Source organism: Theropithecus gelada, chromosome 5 (assembly GCF_003255815.1).
Source record: "Theropithecus gelada isolate Dixy chromosome 5, Tgel_1.0, whole genome shotgun sequence".
NCBI lineage: Eukaryota > Metazoa > Chordata > Mammalia > Primates > Cercopithecidae > Theropithecus > Theropithecus gelada.
In genome coordinates, this window is record NC_037672.1 from 39811308 (window position 1) to 39828036 (window position 16729).

General features: G+C 45.2%; 1 protein-coding gene across 3 annotated transcripts in view; it reads right to left on the reverse strand.

The window, feature by feature from the left end:
• APBB2 (amyloid beta precursor protein binding family B member 2) overlaps positions 1–16729 on the reverse strand; it is a 411292-nt gene that overhangs the window by 44716 nt on the left and 349847 nt on the right. For 2 of the 3 annotated variants that reach the window (XM_025385334.1, XM_025385335.1), the window contains exon 1: positions 799–970. The exons of the other annotated variant lie outside the window; for it this stretch is intronic. The gene's annotated coding sequence lies outside the window, so the exon portion shown is untranslated. Of the gene's footprint in view, positions 1–798; positions 971–16729 lie in introns of those variants that run through there. 3 annotated transcript variants of the gene reach the window in all.

Sequence of the window (16729 nt, forward strand, 5' to 3'; positions counted from 1 at the left end):
GCCAGGCTGCAGCTGCAGAGTTATAAAAAGAAAGAAAAAGACTAATGGGATTGCCGCCTCCTCCCGCCTTCTCCCACCCAAGGCAGTAATGAAGATTCACAGCTACACATTAATTAGGGAATCCATAGACATGCCTGGTTACAATATTGATATAGGGAAACAGATAATAGAAAAGGCACAGATTCCCCTACAAGCTAATAGAGTGTTGTAAGCAATATTTAAATCATCACGCCTCTCTTTCAAAAACACTACTTCTTTCTCAGTGCCAAGAGCTGGCTGCGTTTCTACATTTGGGGAATTTGAGATATTTTCTCGCATGGAAGTCACACCAATATTCTAAAGCATTTGGAAATGCAGTTTTTCTACACGAAAGAATATTGCTTTTAATCCAAATATTGGATTACCAAAACCCTGAAATATCTTTCAGTCCTAATGTAGACAGGAAGACAGAAATGTGGCCTCACCACGGGGCATGTAAGGCGAAGGCAGTCACTGCCTCAATCGCAGAACGCTGTCCACGGCAGAAATGCCCTGTGCAGACCACATCAATGAATAGCCCACCCCAAACAGTCCTGATGCACTGGCGAATTGGGGTTCCAAGGATGCCTCCCCCCATTTTATACATGCCTCACTCCTCCTTCCCACCAGCCGGGCCCCCTCTTCAGCCCTTTCAACCGCCCAGGACCAGGCATCTCGCTAAGCGCTGACTCGGGGAAGGGAGGGCGCAGCCTTTGTCCCGCGGGTCTCCCGCGCCCGCCTCGCCGTCCCTGCCTCGACCCCCGTTCCCTCTGAACGCACCTGCAAACAAAGACGCGCCGTTCCTTCGCCAACTTCCTCACCTTTGTCTCCCGGTCCTTCCGAGGTCGGGCGGGGATGCCCCCCCAGGTGCTACGACGAGCCCCAGGGTGCCGGCACCAGCCAGCGGATGCCGTCGCTCAAGCAGTAGCGCGCACTGCCCGGGGCTCAAGTTGAAGCGAGCGGCGCCCGCGCCTCCCCGCCCCGCCCGCGCTGCCCGCCCGCGCTGCCCGCCCGCCGCCGCCGCCGCCGCCCATTGGCTGCTGGGGAGGCGCGTGGCCCCGCCGCGCCTGGCCGCACTCCAGTCCAGTGCTCCCGCGAGGTGCTCCCGCCAGATGCTCCCAGCTGCTAAAGGCCTGGCTCAGGGCCGGCAAAGAGGATCCGCCACCCCACATACTCCCTTCCTGGAACGAACGTTTCCCTTTTTGGACTCTCAGGACTTAGAAAGTTCATTCAAAGCCACTGCACCTCTTTAGAAAAAGTTGATGCTCTAGGCCTGCTGTGTTTCTGGTTTCTTTTATTTTCTTTTTGAGACAGGGTCTCGCTCTGTGGCCCAGGCTGGAGTGCAGTGACGCGATCTCGGCTCACTGCAACCTCCGCTTCCTGGGTTCAAGCGATTCTCCTGCCTCAGCCTCCCTAGCAGCTGGGATTACAGGCACCCGCCACCATGCCTACCTAATTTTTTCTATTTTTATTTAGTAGAGACGGGGTTTCACCGTGTTGGCCAGACTGGTCTCAAACTCCTGGTCTCAAGTTAGCCGCCCGCGTTGGCCTCCCAAAACGCTGGGATTACAGGGGTGAGCCACTGCACTAGGCTAGGTTTCTACGATCCTGATTGTGGGGCGAGTGGGGAGATGGGGGGTGGGGAGCGTTGGTTGGGAAAGGGAGGTATTGCAGTCCACAGCCAAAAAGCCTTTGGGCAGAAAGACAGAAACCAAACTGTAGTTTGATAAATCTGAAGAATCAGATTTCAAGACGCAGCAAATTCTGAACTGAGCTGGCAAGTGTTTACAGATTACCTGCTAATTTACACAAAGCACTTAGCAGTTCACCCCTACACCCTTTTGTAATCCCTACCTCTTTTAAGACACCTTTTGTTTACAGCTGACTTGAACCCAAGATCCCACAGGCATCCCCCTCCTCCCATATACATGGAAGCAGAAAATGTCCAACTGGCTAAGTGACAGCACTCTAAGAGTCCTGGCTAGCCACTAGTCAATATACAAGTTGGAAAGGAAAATCCAAGGTCTCTTACTGACTGTATTCTGTGAGCACTAAAAGTACTTCCTCTTTTTAATTGTTTCTGGGCAAGCATAAGTTATTTGGCCAATTAACAAAGTGAAATAGGGAGGCTGAGGCAGGAGAATTGCTCGAACCTGGGAGGCGGTGGTTGCAGTGAGCCGAGATCGTGCCACTGCACTCCAGCCTGAGTGACAGAGTGAGACTCCGTCTCAAAAAAAAAAAAAAGAGCAAAATAGGCAGAGCATATTTGCCACATTTTTGGGTATATTCGAAGCCTCATACACTCCTTTTACAAAGAAAGGAACAGAAAATAGGAAATACACATGGAAAATCAAGGGAGTATGTAAGTAGTAGGTCTTGTTTGGGTTTGGTAAAACACACCACAGGTGTACAGAAAACTTTAATGATCATGTTTAAACAAGGATCAGGTGTCTTCTCATTTCTTCAACATTTACTAAGCTCCTCCTAAGTGCCAGGTTCTGTGCAGAAAATTTTATATTAGGCTTTTCCGGTTAACAGATGTCTTTCTAGGGAGAGCATGATTTAACTCATGCTGTTTCTGAATCTATGATCATTAACACTTCAATTATTCGAAAGAGTTATTGACAGTAAACCGCTCTGGCAACCACAATTGTTTGGAACACAGCCCAAACTGTAAGTGAGGCTAGAAGGTTTGAGACTTGGGGTTCAGCAGCCAGAACAGAGAGCAGCAAGCTCAGAGATAAGAAACAAGTTAACAGGATTGTACTTGTTACCCCTTCAAAGGCTGCCTCTCCTTCCTTACACATCATTCCAGTGAGTTTGGTTGTCTGGTTCTCTGTCTATGGGAGGGCAGAAGCAACAAATAGATGGGTCTGCCAGATGTCCACAGGGTGCGGCAAGTGTGACAGCTGAGGGTCTGCTGGCAGGAAGTCATGTGTGACAAGTCCTGCCAATTCTGCCTCCTCCTGCTCTCTCCAACTTGCCCCCTTCTCTCAACTCCATGCTGCCACCCTAGTTCCAGCCATCATCTCTCATCAGGAGGGCTGCTGTCATTTTTTTTTTTTTTTTTTTTTTTTTGAGACAGAGTCTCACTAGTGCAGTGGCCGCTATCTTGGCTCACTGCAACCTCCTTCTTTTGGGTTCAAGTGATTCTTGTGCTTCAGAGAGGGGGTTTTGCCATGTTGGCCAGGCTGGTCTTGAACTCCTCACCTCAAGTAATCCACCCACCTCAGCCTCCCAAAGTGCTGGGATTACAGACGTGAGCCACCGCACACGGCCTGCAGTAGTGTTTTAACAGTCTCCCTGCCTCCACTGATCTCTAACAAGCTATTCTCACAGGAGCCACATTTGTGTCCCTTCAAAAACAAAAATCACAAATATGAGTATCCATGCTCAAACCTTAAAACCACACAGTGGCTTCCCATTGCACTGAAGATAAAGTCTCCATCACTTTCAGGGTCTCACAGGCTGGTCGCCTGGGATCAGGTCCCTGCTTCTATCTCCAATGCGGCAACCACATTCCCTCCTCTTGGTCTCTGCTCCAGCCCCCTTTTCTTCTTCCAGTTCCTGGACCGTGCCCAGCTACTTCCCACCTCAGAGCCTTTGCGCTGACTGTGACCCTCCTAGAATGCTCTTCCCTGCACTGCTCACCTGATGAATCCCTCTCATCTTTTAGGAATCTCAGCCCAAAAGTTGATTCCTTTGGAAGATGTTCCTGACAGGCAGTGTCCTCCCTGACAGCATCCCAGGCTTTTCCTTCATACCCCTGCTGCAGCTGGGTATTACATATTTGGAAAATCATCCATTTATTATTAATCTCCTTCACTTTACAGTGAGCTTTATAAACTTACAGAGTCTGGTTTTGCTTCTGTACAGTGAAGAATTTAGCCTTGGCTGAAGAGAGCCTCTGCCCTCAGCTTCTGGGAGGTAAACTCGAACACCTTGGAATGTTGTGCCTGACCGGAGTGTTTCTGTTTGCCTAGGGGCCTTGGGTCACACTAGAGGGTCTAACCGGATGATCTGGGGTGGGCGCTTGGCCCATGCAGTATCAGCTCCACCTCTGGAGGAGCTGGAGACTAAGATTAGCCTTGGACCAGTTGTCTGTGCCTCCGGGCTGGAGCCTCAATAAAAATCCTGGACACCAAGGCTTGGATGAACTTCTCTGGTTGCCAATACTCTGTGCTACTGTCACACGGCAATGCCAGGGAAGTTATGCTGCCCAGGAAGCTGTGGGGAGAGGACAACTGAAAGCTCAGAACTTCCCTGGACTCTGTCCTACGTGCGTCTTCCTTGGGCTGATTTTAATCAGAATCCTTTCCCTGTGACAAACCACAACCACAAGCATAATGACAGCATTCACTGAGCTCTGTGAGTCCTTCCAACACATTGTCAAACCTGAGGCTGGTCTCGGTGACTGTTCTCTGACTTGGCAGTTTCCCGTTGTATTTGCAGCAGCAAGCACATTTCCTGACATACAGTAAGTGCTTAATACATCCACTATTGATTAAATTTAATGAGTTACTATTTTTTGAGAGATCTTTTTACATGACCAGGTAATCAGCATATAATACTTTAATGATTTAAATAACAAATTTCCATTTTGCAAATGCCTATTTACCAGTTAAGGTCCAGATTAAACAAACGCCATCTCTCCCATGAGGCCTTTCCCTACTTCCTGAGGGCTCGTCATCCTTGCCTTTGTGTTCTCTGGCCCACTGCTTTGCTTTCGACACATTAAGTAGTAATAAAACATATTTCTGACCAGCTGGGCAATATAGCGAGACCCACACCTCTACAAAAAATTTTAAACATTAGGCCAGGTGGCTCACACCTGTAATCACAGCATTTTGGGAGGCCAAGGTGGACGGATCACTTGAGGCCAGGAGTTCAACACCAGTCTGGCAAACATGGTGGAACGCTGCCTCTACTAAGAATACAAAAATTAGCTGGGCGTGGTGGCATGTGCCTGTAATCCCAGTTGCTCAGGAGGCTGAGGCAGGAGAATCACTCGAACCTGGGAGGCAGAGGTTGCAGTGAGCAGAGATCACACCACTGCACTCCAGCCTGGGTAACAGAACAAGACTCTGTCTCAAAAAAAAAAATTTTTTTTTTTTAAACATTAGCCAGGTGTGGTGGCTTGCACCTGTTGTCCTAGCTGCCTGGGAGGCTGAGGCAGAAGTATTGCCAGGAGTTTGAGGCTGCAGAGAGCTATGATCTTGCCACTGTACTCCAGCCTGTATTACAGAGCGAGATACTATCTCTAAAATAAATGAATGAATGAATAAAAATAAAACATCTGTTTTTGTGAAGGATATCTATGTTAGATAAACTCTGAATCCCTACTAACTGGGCATGGGGCTTGCACAGAGCAGGCACACAAACAGTGTTTATAGAATAAAGGCAGTTTCTTAAAAACAGGTCTGATTCATAGAAAGATAGGTTCAATTATGTGTGAAATTTTGGTACATATTACAGCTCATTCCCTGATAAACATGGTAGCTGTTACTGTAGTAACTATTATGAAGATGTTCTATTGTTTTCTTTTTTTTCTTTCTAAAAATAAAAATCTTCATCAGAATTATGATACACTTTAAAAAGCCAGATATGCTTTAAATAAAAATATGGAAACTGATCACCCAACTTTTAAAAGGCATCTGACTTCCTAATTAGAATGAAATATCAGTTTATTTACAAAATACAGAAAGAAAAAAAATCCAACAAACCTAACCACTCATCTTTCTCTTGTAGAAACCTAATTGAAAATTCAACCAGCATACCAATAACCTATGATGTCCCCAAGTAGCACAGAAAAATCAATTTTACTTCCTTCAGACCTGCATTTAACTGGATAATAACTGATATAACGTGCAACAGCCATAATCCAATTTCAATTTGTTTGATTAGATAAGTACAAACATTAAACAAGAAAGTCACAGGATTGTCATGACACTGTTCATGCTGTTAACTCATTATAGAACAAAGCACTGTCATTTGCTCCTAGAGAACATGCTACTAAAATATATAGATATGAATTTGAACTATCCTTAAGTACCATCCACAAAGATCCTTATATTGCCTCAGCCAAAGATAAAAGCAGCTCTGAACTTGGAAGCCACTTCAAAATCTCCTGAATTGAGGATAAGAGAATCCCTGAAGGATTCCTTAAATATTTGAGACTATTTTAACATCCATTTGTATGACACTTGCATAATCAGAGAATATCAAAGCAGCACCCAAATTAGTGGTCTCAAACTATAACGTGCATCCTAACACTTAAAATAACAGTGCCACAGCTTTGGCTGGGCGCCACGGCTCATGCCTGTAATCCCAGAACTTTGGGAGGCTGAGCCGGGTGGATCATGAGGTCAGGAGTCCAAGACCAGCCTGGTTAACATGGTGAAACCCCGTCTCTACTAAAACTACAAAAATTAGTCAGGCACAGTGGCAGGCACCTGCAATCCCAGCTACTCGGGAGGCTGAGGCAGGAGAATCGCTTGAACCCAGGCGGCAGAAGTTGCAGTGAGCCGAGATCACGCCACTGCACTCCAGGCTGGACAACAGAGTGAGACTCCATTTCCAGAGTGAGCCACAGTCTCACCTAGAGGGTGTGACTCAGTAGGTCTCAGACTCCCTGCTTTTTTCACATAAGTACTGTCCCTTCTGACCGAAATGATTTGGAGGCAGGTGTTCGGTGGGCTGTACGTTGAGGATTCAAAGCTGTTTCCAGAGAAGGGGACTGGTACTTTGTGTCAGTGGAGAAAGTCAGATGACAGATAAAGACACTGGAGAATGGGGTGCTGCAGCTCTTCCTGTGTCCCGCTTTGCACTCTGAGCTCCTTGAAGGCAGCAACCATGCTTTACTTGTTTTTGTATCTTTTGTGCTCAGTTCAGCACTGAGCACTTAATAAATGAAGTGCATTCGGGGCAAAGTGGCATAGTGGCATGCATCTATACTCATACCTATGTGGACAGCAGAAGCACTCACCACGGGTACTTTTTTTTTTTTTTTTTTGAGACGGAGTCTCGCTCTGTCGCCCGGGCTGGAGTGCAGTGGCCGGATCTCAGCTCACCGCAAGCTCCGCCTCCCGGATTCACACCATTCTCCTGCCTCAGCCTCATGTGTAGCTGGGATTACAGGTGCCCGCCACCTCGCCCGGCTAGTTTTTTGTATTTTTTAGTAGAGACAGGGTTTCACCGTGTTAGCGAGGATGGTCTTGATCTCCTGACCTCGTGATCCGCCCGTCTCGGCCTCCCAAAGTGCTGGGATTACAGGCTTGAGCCACCGCGCCCGGCCCTACGGGTACATTTCTGATGGTAACATCACAACAAAGTTATCAACAGAGCAGGCGGGATGTTTTGGCAGGACCTTGAGGTAGATCAATGCCTTTCAAACTTCAATGTGCAAATGCATTGTCTGAGGACTTGTTAAATGCAGGTTCTGATTCAGTGGGTCTGGGTAGGGCCCTGTCATCCTAAAAACTACATCCCAGGTGATGCCCAAGTTCTTATTCAGAGGCTCCACTTTGAGTAGCAAGAATCCAGACGTGAATCATCCAAACCATGACCACAGGGACAAATGAGCAGCAAAAAAGATCTTCAATGAGCTTGGACAGTGAAAGCCAGGGAGGCCAGGTGCGGTGGCTCACACCTGTAATCCCAGCACTTTGGGAGTCTGAGGTGGACAGATCATTTGAGGTCAGGAGTTCGAGGCCAGCCTGGCCAACATGGTGAAACCCCATTTCTATGAAAAATGCAAAGATTAGCTGGGCATGGTGGTGCACGCCAGTAATCCCAGCTACTCGGAAGGCTGAGGCATGAGAATTCACTTGAACCCAAGAGGCAGAGGTTGCAGTGAGCCAAGATCACACCACTGTACTCCAGCCTGGGTGACAGAGGGAGACTCTGTCTCAAAAAAAAAAAAAAAACAAAACAAAACAAAAGAAAAAAAAAAGACCAGGCACAGTGGCTCACGCCTGTTTATCCCAGCACTTTGGGAGGCCAAGGTGGGTGGATCACAAGGTCAGGAGATCGAGACCATCCCAGCTAACACGGTGAAACCCCACCTCCACTAAAAATACAAAACATTAGCTGGGCGTGGTGGTGGGCACCTGTAGTCCCAGCTACTTGGGAGGCTGAGGCAGGAGAATGACATGAACCCAGGAGGCAGAGCTTGCAGTGAGCCGAGATCGGGCCACTGCACTCCAGCCTGGGTGACAGAGCGAGACTCCATCTCAAAAAAAAAACAAAAGAAAAAAAGAAAGAAAAAAAAGAAAAGAAAGTCAGGGAGTTGTGGACTAACAGTAATATTCCCAACTTATTTTAAAGCACTCTGTAGGCCAGGTGCAGTGGCTCACGCCTGTAATCCCAGCACTTTAGGAGGCTGAGGCAGGCGGATCAGGAGGTCAAGAGATGGAGACCATCCTGGCCAACACAGCAAAATCCCATCTCTATTAAAAATACAAAAATTAGCCGGGCGTGGTGGCACTGAGTAATCTCAGCTACTTAGGAGGCTGAGGCAGGAGAATTGCTTGAACCGGGAAGGCAGAGGTTGGAGTGAGCTGAGATTGCGCCACTGCACTCCAGCCTGGTGACAGAGTGAGACTCCATCTCAATAAAAAGAAAGAAAAAAAAAAGCACTGTGTACCTGATTATTGCTCCTGCAGGAATCTATAATGTGTATTTGTAAAAGAAAGCCCCCACTGCCCCACAAGACTTATCAGTCACAGCAGAAGCTCAGCTTGCACTCACATAAGGATGTGCCCTTTATCTAAAAGACCTCCAGGGTTGCCACAGTATCTCTTTAACTCAACTCTAACAAAAATTTTGAAAAAAAGGAAAAGAAATTCACCTGCTCGATAGCCTGGAGTCCGCCTGTTCTGCACTGTAAAATGCAAAGGCTATTTATAATAAATGTGTATAACAAGAATCTTTGTTAAGTGGAAGAGATTCCCAAGCCCTAGACAGGCAGCATAGCTCATTTTCTTCATGCAATATTCAGCAGAAAAAACCTCTCACTGCTCCAAAGACTTTGGGCCATTCCCTGGCCTTCGCTGTATTATAAAGAGATTTGACTTATCTTCCCACCACCCACCACCCACCACATCTCTTCTTCCTAACTGCTGCGGGGGGTAGTGAGGGTGAGCATAAATTGTTATCCTCCGTGGTTCAGAATCCTAAGGGAACGAGCATAACATTCCATTCCCTCTCTCTTTTATTTATTTATTTATTTTTGAGACAGGGTCTCACTCTGTCACCCAGGCTGGAGTGAAGTAGCGCAACCTTGGATCACTGCAACCTCTGCCTCCCAGGTTCAAGCAATGCTCCTACCTCAGCCTCCCAAGTAGCTGGGATTACAGGCGTGTGCCACCATGTCTAGCTAATTTTTGTATTTTTAATAGGGATGGGTTTCACCATGCTGGTCAGGCTGGTCTCGAACTCCTGACCTCAAGTGATCCATCCACTTTGGTCTCCCAAAGCGCTGGGATTACAGGTGTGAGCCACCACGTTTGGTCCTTTCAATTCTTAAAATGTTCAACCATCTCCCCACTCAACCCCCTGGCTTGCTCTCCCTGGAAGGCAGAATTGCAAGGAATACTTGCAATACCAGGATACTGCACACATAGGGACAGAGTCATGGAGGGCCAAGGACAAAGCTGGCTGTCTGGCAAGTTCCATGATTATAATTCGAGAAAATCATGTTTGTGTTTCTGCCTCAGAAACTCAAGCTGAAACTGATACTAAACCCATGGCTGGGAAGGTGGGGTTAGGAGAGTAAGACAGTAGGGGCTAGGGAGCGAAGCCAAGAGAAGTTCTTTAAAAATAAATAAAAATTTTCCCTCACTGCCAGCCCACCAATGATCTGATTTCTGTCCCTGCAGTTTAGCCTTTTCCAGAATGTCATATAAAGGGGGTCCTGTAATACCTAGCTTTCTGAAACTTGCTTCCTTCACTTAGCGTAATTGTTGAGTGTATCAACAGTTCATTCCTTTTTATGGCTGAGAATTCTTTTGCATGGATGTACAAGAGTTTGTGTATCCTTCTACCAGTTGACAGGTATTTTACTGTTTCCAGTTTTGGCAACTATGAATAAAGTCAGTAATAAGAAAACAAACAACACAGTTTTTTAAATGGGCAATAACATTTGAACAGATACGTCACCAAAGAAGACAAATGTTTTTCACAAGCACATGAAACATGCTCAACATTGGTTTGGAAAATGCAGATTAAAACCACAGTGAGTTACCACTTCACACATTTTAGAATGCTAAGATCACCACCACCACCACCCTCAAACAAACAAACCAAAAAATCCTGGCAATGCCAACTGCTGGTGAGGATGCGGAACAACCAGAACTTTCTTACTTTGCTGTTGGGAATGCAAAATGGCACAGCTCCTCACAAAGTGGGCTGGCAGTTTCTCATGAACTTAAGCATGCTGTCACCCTAAAACACGTATTTACGTGATCCCACTCTTACATATTTACCCAAGACGAGTGAACACTTCTATTCACACAAAAACCTGTATGTGAATGATTATAGCGGCTCTATTCATGGTTCATAATTAACTTCCCTTTTAAGATGGACGGGCAACTGTCTCTTGACGGGTTTATCTCAGTTTTCCATGTTGACAGACCTGGACACCATCAGTCATCTTTAAAAATTCATTAGGAGATTACAAAATAGAACCACTTTACTTTCTTGGTGGTCACGAAACTCCATGCTCAGGAGCTTACTGTTGAGGCTGAATCCCAGAGGACGGTTTAAGCAGGAGCTTACCCGATGATCACTACTTCCAGTGCCAAGAAGCATAAAAACAAACAAGCGGCTATTTTCACCCTCAACTGTTCTTAATCTTGCCTCTCTCCTCCTCCTCAGTTTGCTTTTCCTATTCCACCTATGTGCCCTCATCCCCTAAAGAGATATCAGCTACATTAGAAGGCCACAGAAACTGAGGCTGATATAATTTTGATCCTTCAGTGTTGAGTTTAAATAAAAACATCATATATGGTTGCTGTTATTTGTTTTATCTTCACATTCAATTGGAAGTTCCTAATTTGAAGGGTAGTGTCCTTTTATTATTTCATTTTATTTTTGAGACAGAGTCTTGCTCTGTCACCCAGGATGGAGTATAGTGGTGTGATCTCCACTCACTGAAACCTCCGCTTCCATGGTTCAAGCGATTCACCTGTCTCAGCTTCCCAAGTAGCTGGGATTATGGGTGTGCGCCACCACGCCTGGCTAATTTTTTGTATTTTTAGTAGAGATGGGGTTTCACTGTGTTGGTCAGGCTGGTCTTGAACTCCTGACCTCAACTGATCTGCCTGCCTCAGCCTCCCAAAGTGCTGGGATTACAGGCATGAGCCACCACGCCCAGCGAACAGTGTCCTTTTAGATCAGTTTTAGTGTATCACCATTCTGTACCTGTTTTTATAAATAACAGCTTTATTGGAACACAGCCATGCACATTCATTTATATCTTGTCTGTGGGTGCTTTTGCCTAACATGGCAGAGACAGCATGACCTACAAAGCCTATTTACTGTCTGGTCTTTTGCAGAAAAAGTCTACTGACTCCTTCTCTAGCAGAATGGCCTTTTAGTCATTCTATTAATATAAACGATGAGTATACTATTTGTTAGCTTTGTATAGCTACTAACATCTGAGCAGCATTTTCTATCTTCAGAGCATTTGTCATATCTATCATGTCACTATAGCACCCCATTAGCCCTATTAAATTAGCTATTATTATTACCAACACCCTTTTTGTAAACAAAATAGGCTCAGAGGGAATGAGTGAACTCAATTGTAAGAGGTGAAGCCAACATCTGAACCTGTCTCATTCTCCAAATCGTCTGCTCTTGTCACAAATAAATTGATACATCACACACAGCAAACTGATCATTTAGCAGGTGAGTGAAGATCAACTTGAATTTGCATCTGCCTAAATGCTCCATTGAGCTCACTCAGTTAAAGTTCCACACAAAGTTCACATATGGGGCTCCTGTTCTCTGAGATGAAGTCCCCATGTACCCTCATTCCTGGGACTTAGGGACTGCTTAGCCTACAAAAAACTTCTCTTGAGTACAGTCTGTATTCCTTTCATATATATTAGTTAATTATATTTATCAATTACCAGGGAGCTGATCTAGGTTTTGTAGGACCTAAAGTTTAGACAATTTCTGGGGCCTTTTTTTTTTTTTTAAGAATATAAAAATATCTTCCTTTTGCAAAACCATTTTACAAAAACCATGTGATCTAACTGCTAGCCCTCCTCCTAGGGTCTTGAAAGGGGCTCTAAATTTTCAGCCTTCTGAGTAGTTAGGTCTACAGGTACACCGTGCCTGGCTATTTTTTTTTTTTTTTTTTAGAGATGGGGTCTTGCTATGCTGCCCAGGCTGGTCTCGAAATCCTGGCCTCAAGCAATCCTCCCATGTCAGTCTCCCAAAGTGTTGGCATTAGAGGGTGAGCCACCACACCCAGCTGATTTTTAAAGTATGGTCCACAGATAGAATTAGTGTCACTTGGGAACTTAGTAGAAATGCAAATTCTCAGGCTCCACCCTACACCTACTGAATTAATCAGAACCACTGAGGCTGGGGCAGAGCCAGCTTTGTTTGAAAAAGACCCACAGGGGCGGAGCAAGATGGCCGAATAGGAACAGCTCCAGTCTCCAACTCCCAGCGCGAGCGACACAGAAGACCGGTGATTTCTGCATTTTCAACTGAGGTACTGGGTTCATCTCACTGGGGAGTGCCGGACGATCGGTGCTGGTCAGCTGCTGCAGCCCGACCAGCGAGAGCTGAAGCAGGGCGAGGCATCGCCTCACCTGGGAAGCGCAAGGGGGAAGGGAATCCCTTTTCCTAGCCAGGGGAACTGAGACACACAACACCTGGAAAATCGGGTAACTCCCACCCCAATTTTGCGCTTTAAGCAACCAGGCACACCAGGAGATCATATCCCACACCTGGCCGGGAGGGTCCCACGCCCACGGAGCCTCCCTCATTGCTAGCACAGCAGTCTGTGATCTACCGGCAAGGCAGCAGCGAGGCTGGGGGAGGGGCGCCCGCCATTGCTGAGGCTTAAGTAGGTAAACAAAGCTGCTGGGAAGCTCCAACTGGGTGGAGCTCACAGCAGCTCAAGGAAACCTGCCTGTCTCTGTAGTCTCCACCTCTGGGGACAGGGCACAGCTACACAACAACAACAACAACAACAAAAAAGCAGCAGAAACCTCTGCAGACGCAAACGACTCTGTCTGACAGCTTTGAAGAGAGCAGTGGATCTCCCAACACGGAGATTGAGATCTGAGAAGGGACAGACTGCCTGCTCAAGTGGGTCCCTGACCCCTGAGTAGCCTAACTGGGAGACATCCCCCACTAGGGGCAGTCTGACACCCCACACCTCACAGGGTGGAGTACACCCCTGAGAGGAAGTTTCCAAAGCAAGAATCAGACAGGTACACTCGCTGTTCAGAAATATTCTATCTTCTGCAGCCTCTGCTGCTGATACCCAGGCAAACAGGGTCTGGAGTGGACCTCAAGCAATCTCCAACAGACCTACAGCTGAGGGTCCTGACTGTTAGAAGGAAAACTATCAAACAGGAAGGACACCTACACCAAAACCCCATCAGTACATCACCATCATCAAAGACCAGAGGCAGATAAAACCACAAAGATGGGGAAAAAGCAGGGCAGAAAAGCTGGAAATTCAAAAAATAAGAGCACATCTCCCCCAGCAAAGGAGCGCAGCTCATCGCCAGCAACGGATCAAAGCTGGACGGAGAATGACTTTGACGAGATGAGAGAAGAAGGCTTCAGTCCATCAAATTTCTCAGAGCTAAAGGAGGAATTACGTACCCAGCGCAAAGAAACTAAAAATCTTGAAAAAAAAGTGGAAGAATTGACGGCTAGAGTAATTAATGCAGAGAAGGTCATAAACGAAATGAAAGAGATGAAAACCATGACACGAGAAATATGTGACAAATGCACAAGCTTCAGTAACCGACTCGATCAACTGGAAGAAAGAGTATCAGCGATTGAGGATCAAATGAATGAAATGAAGCGGAAGAGAAACCAAAAGAAAAAAGAAGAAAAAGAAATGAACAAAGCCTGCAAGAAGTATGGGATTATGTAAAAAGACCAAATCTACGTCTGATTGGGGTGCCTGAAAGTGAGGGGGAAAATGGAACCAAGTTGGAAAACACTCTTCAGGATATCATCCAGGAGAACTTCCCCAACCTAGTAGGGCAGGCCAACATTCAAATCCAGGAAATACAGAGAACGCCACAAAGATACTCCTCGAGAAGAGCAACTCCAAGACACATAATTGCCAGATTCACCAAAGTTGAAATGAAGGAAAAAATCTTAAGGGCAGCCAGAGAGAAGGGTCGGGTTACCCACAAAGGGAAGCCCATCAGACTCACAGCAGATCTCTCGGCAGAAACTCTACAAGCCAGAAGAGAGTGGGGGCCAATATTCAACATTCTTAAAGAAAAGAATTTTAAACCCAGAATTTCATATCCAGCCAAACTAAGTTTCATAAGTGAAGGAGAAATAAAATCCTTTACAGATAAGCAAATGCTTAGAGATTTTGTCACCACTAGGCCTGCCTTACAAGAGACCCTGAAGGAAGCACTCAACATGGAAAGGAACAACCGGTACCAGCCATTACAAAAACATGCCAAAATGTAAAGACCATCGAGGCTAGGAAGAAACTGCATCAACTAACGAGCAAAATAACCAGTTAATATCATAATGGCAGGATCAAGTTCACACATAACAATCTTAACCTTAAATGTAAATGGACTAAATGCTCCAATGAAAAGACACAGACTGGCAAACTGGATAAAGAGTCAAGACCCATCAGTCTGCTGTATTCAGGAGACCCATCTCACACGCAGAGACATACATAGGCTCAAAATAAAGGGATGGAGGAAGATTTACCAAGCAAATGGAGAACAAAAAAAAGCGGGGGTTGCAATACTAGTCTCTGATAAAACAGACTTTAAACCATCAAAGATCAAAAGAGACAAAGAAGGCCATTACATAATGGTAAAGGGATCAATTCAACAGGAAGAGCTAACTATCCTAAATATATATGCACCCAATACAGGAGCACCCAGATTCATAAAGCAAGTCCTTAGAGACTTACAAAGAGACTTAGACTCCCATACAATAATAATGGGAGACTTCAACACTCCACTGTCAACATTAGACAGATCAACGAGACAGAAAGTTAACAAGGATATCCAGGAATTGAACTCATCTCTGCAGCAAGCAGACCTAATAGACATCTATAGAACTCTCCACCCCAAATCAACAGAATATACATTCTTCTCAGCACCACATCGTACTTACTCCAAAATTGACCATATAATTGGAAGTAAAGCACTCCTCAGCAAATGTACAAGAACAGAAATTATAACAAACTGTCTCTCAGACCACAGTGCAATCAAACTAGAACTCAGGACTAAGAAACTCAATCAAAACCGCTCAACTACATGGAAACTGAACAACCTGCTCCTGAATGACTACTGGGTACATAACGAAATGAAGGCAGAAATAAAGTTGTTCTTTGAAACCAATGAGAACAAAGATACAACATACCAGAATCTCTGGGACACATTTAAAGCAGTGTGTAGAGGGAAATTCATAGCACTAAATGCCCACAAGAGAAAGCAGGAAAGATCAAAAATTGACACTCTAACATCGCAATTAAAAGAACTAGAGAAGCAAGAGCAAACACATTCCAAAGCTAGCAGAAGGCAAGAAATAACTAAGATCAGAGCAGAACTGAAGGAGATAGAGACACAAAAAACCCTCCAAAAAATCAATGAATCCAGGAGTTGGTTTTTTGAAAAGATCAACAAAATTGACAGACCACTAGCAAGACTAATAAAGAAGAAAAGAGAGAAGAATCAAATCGACGCAATTAAAAATGATAAAGGGGATATCACCACCGACCCCACAGAAATACAAGCTACCATCAGAGAATACTATAAACACCTCTACGCAAATAAACTGGAAAACCTAGAAGAAATGGATAATTTCCTGGACACTTACACTCTTCCAAGACTAAACCAGGAAGAAGTTGAATCCCTGAATAGACCAATAGCAGGCTCTGAAATTGAGGCAATAATTAATAGCCTACCAACCAAAAAAAGTCCAGGACCAGATGGATTCACAGCTGAATTCTACCAGAGGTATAAGGAGGAGTTGGTACCATTCCTTCTGAAACTATTCCAATCAATAGAAAAAGAGGGAATCCTCCCTAACTCATTTTATGAGGCCAACATCATCCTGATACCAAAGCCTGGCAGAGTCACAACAAAAAAAGAGAATTTTAGACCAATATCCCTGATGAACATCGATGCAAAAATCCTCAATAAAATACTGGCAAACCGGATTCAACAACACATCAAAAAGCTTATCCACCATGATCAAGTGGGCTTCATCCCTGGGATGCAAGGCTGGTTCAACATTCGCAAATCAATAAACATAATCCAGCATATAAACAGAACCAAAGATAAGAACCACATGATTATCTCAATAGATGCAGAAAAGGCTTTTGACAAAATTCAACAGCCCTTCATGCTAAAAACTCTCAATAAATTCGGTATTGATGGAACGTACCTCAAAATAATAAGAGCTATTTATGACAAACCCACAGCCAATATCATACTGAATGGGCAAAAACTGGAAAAATTCCCTTTGAAAA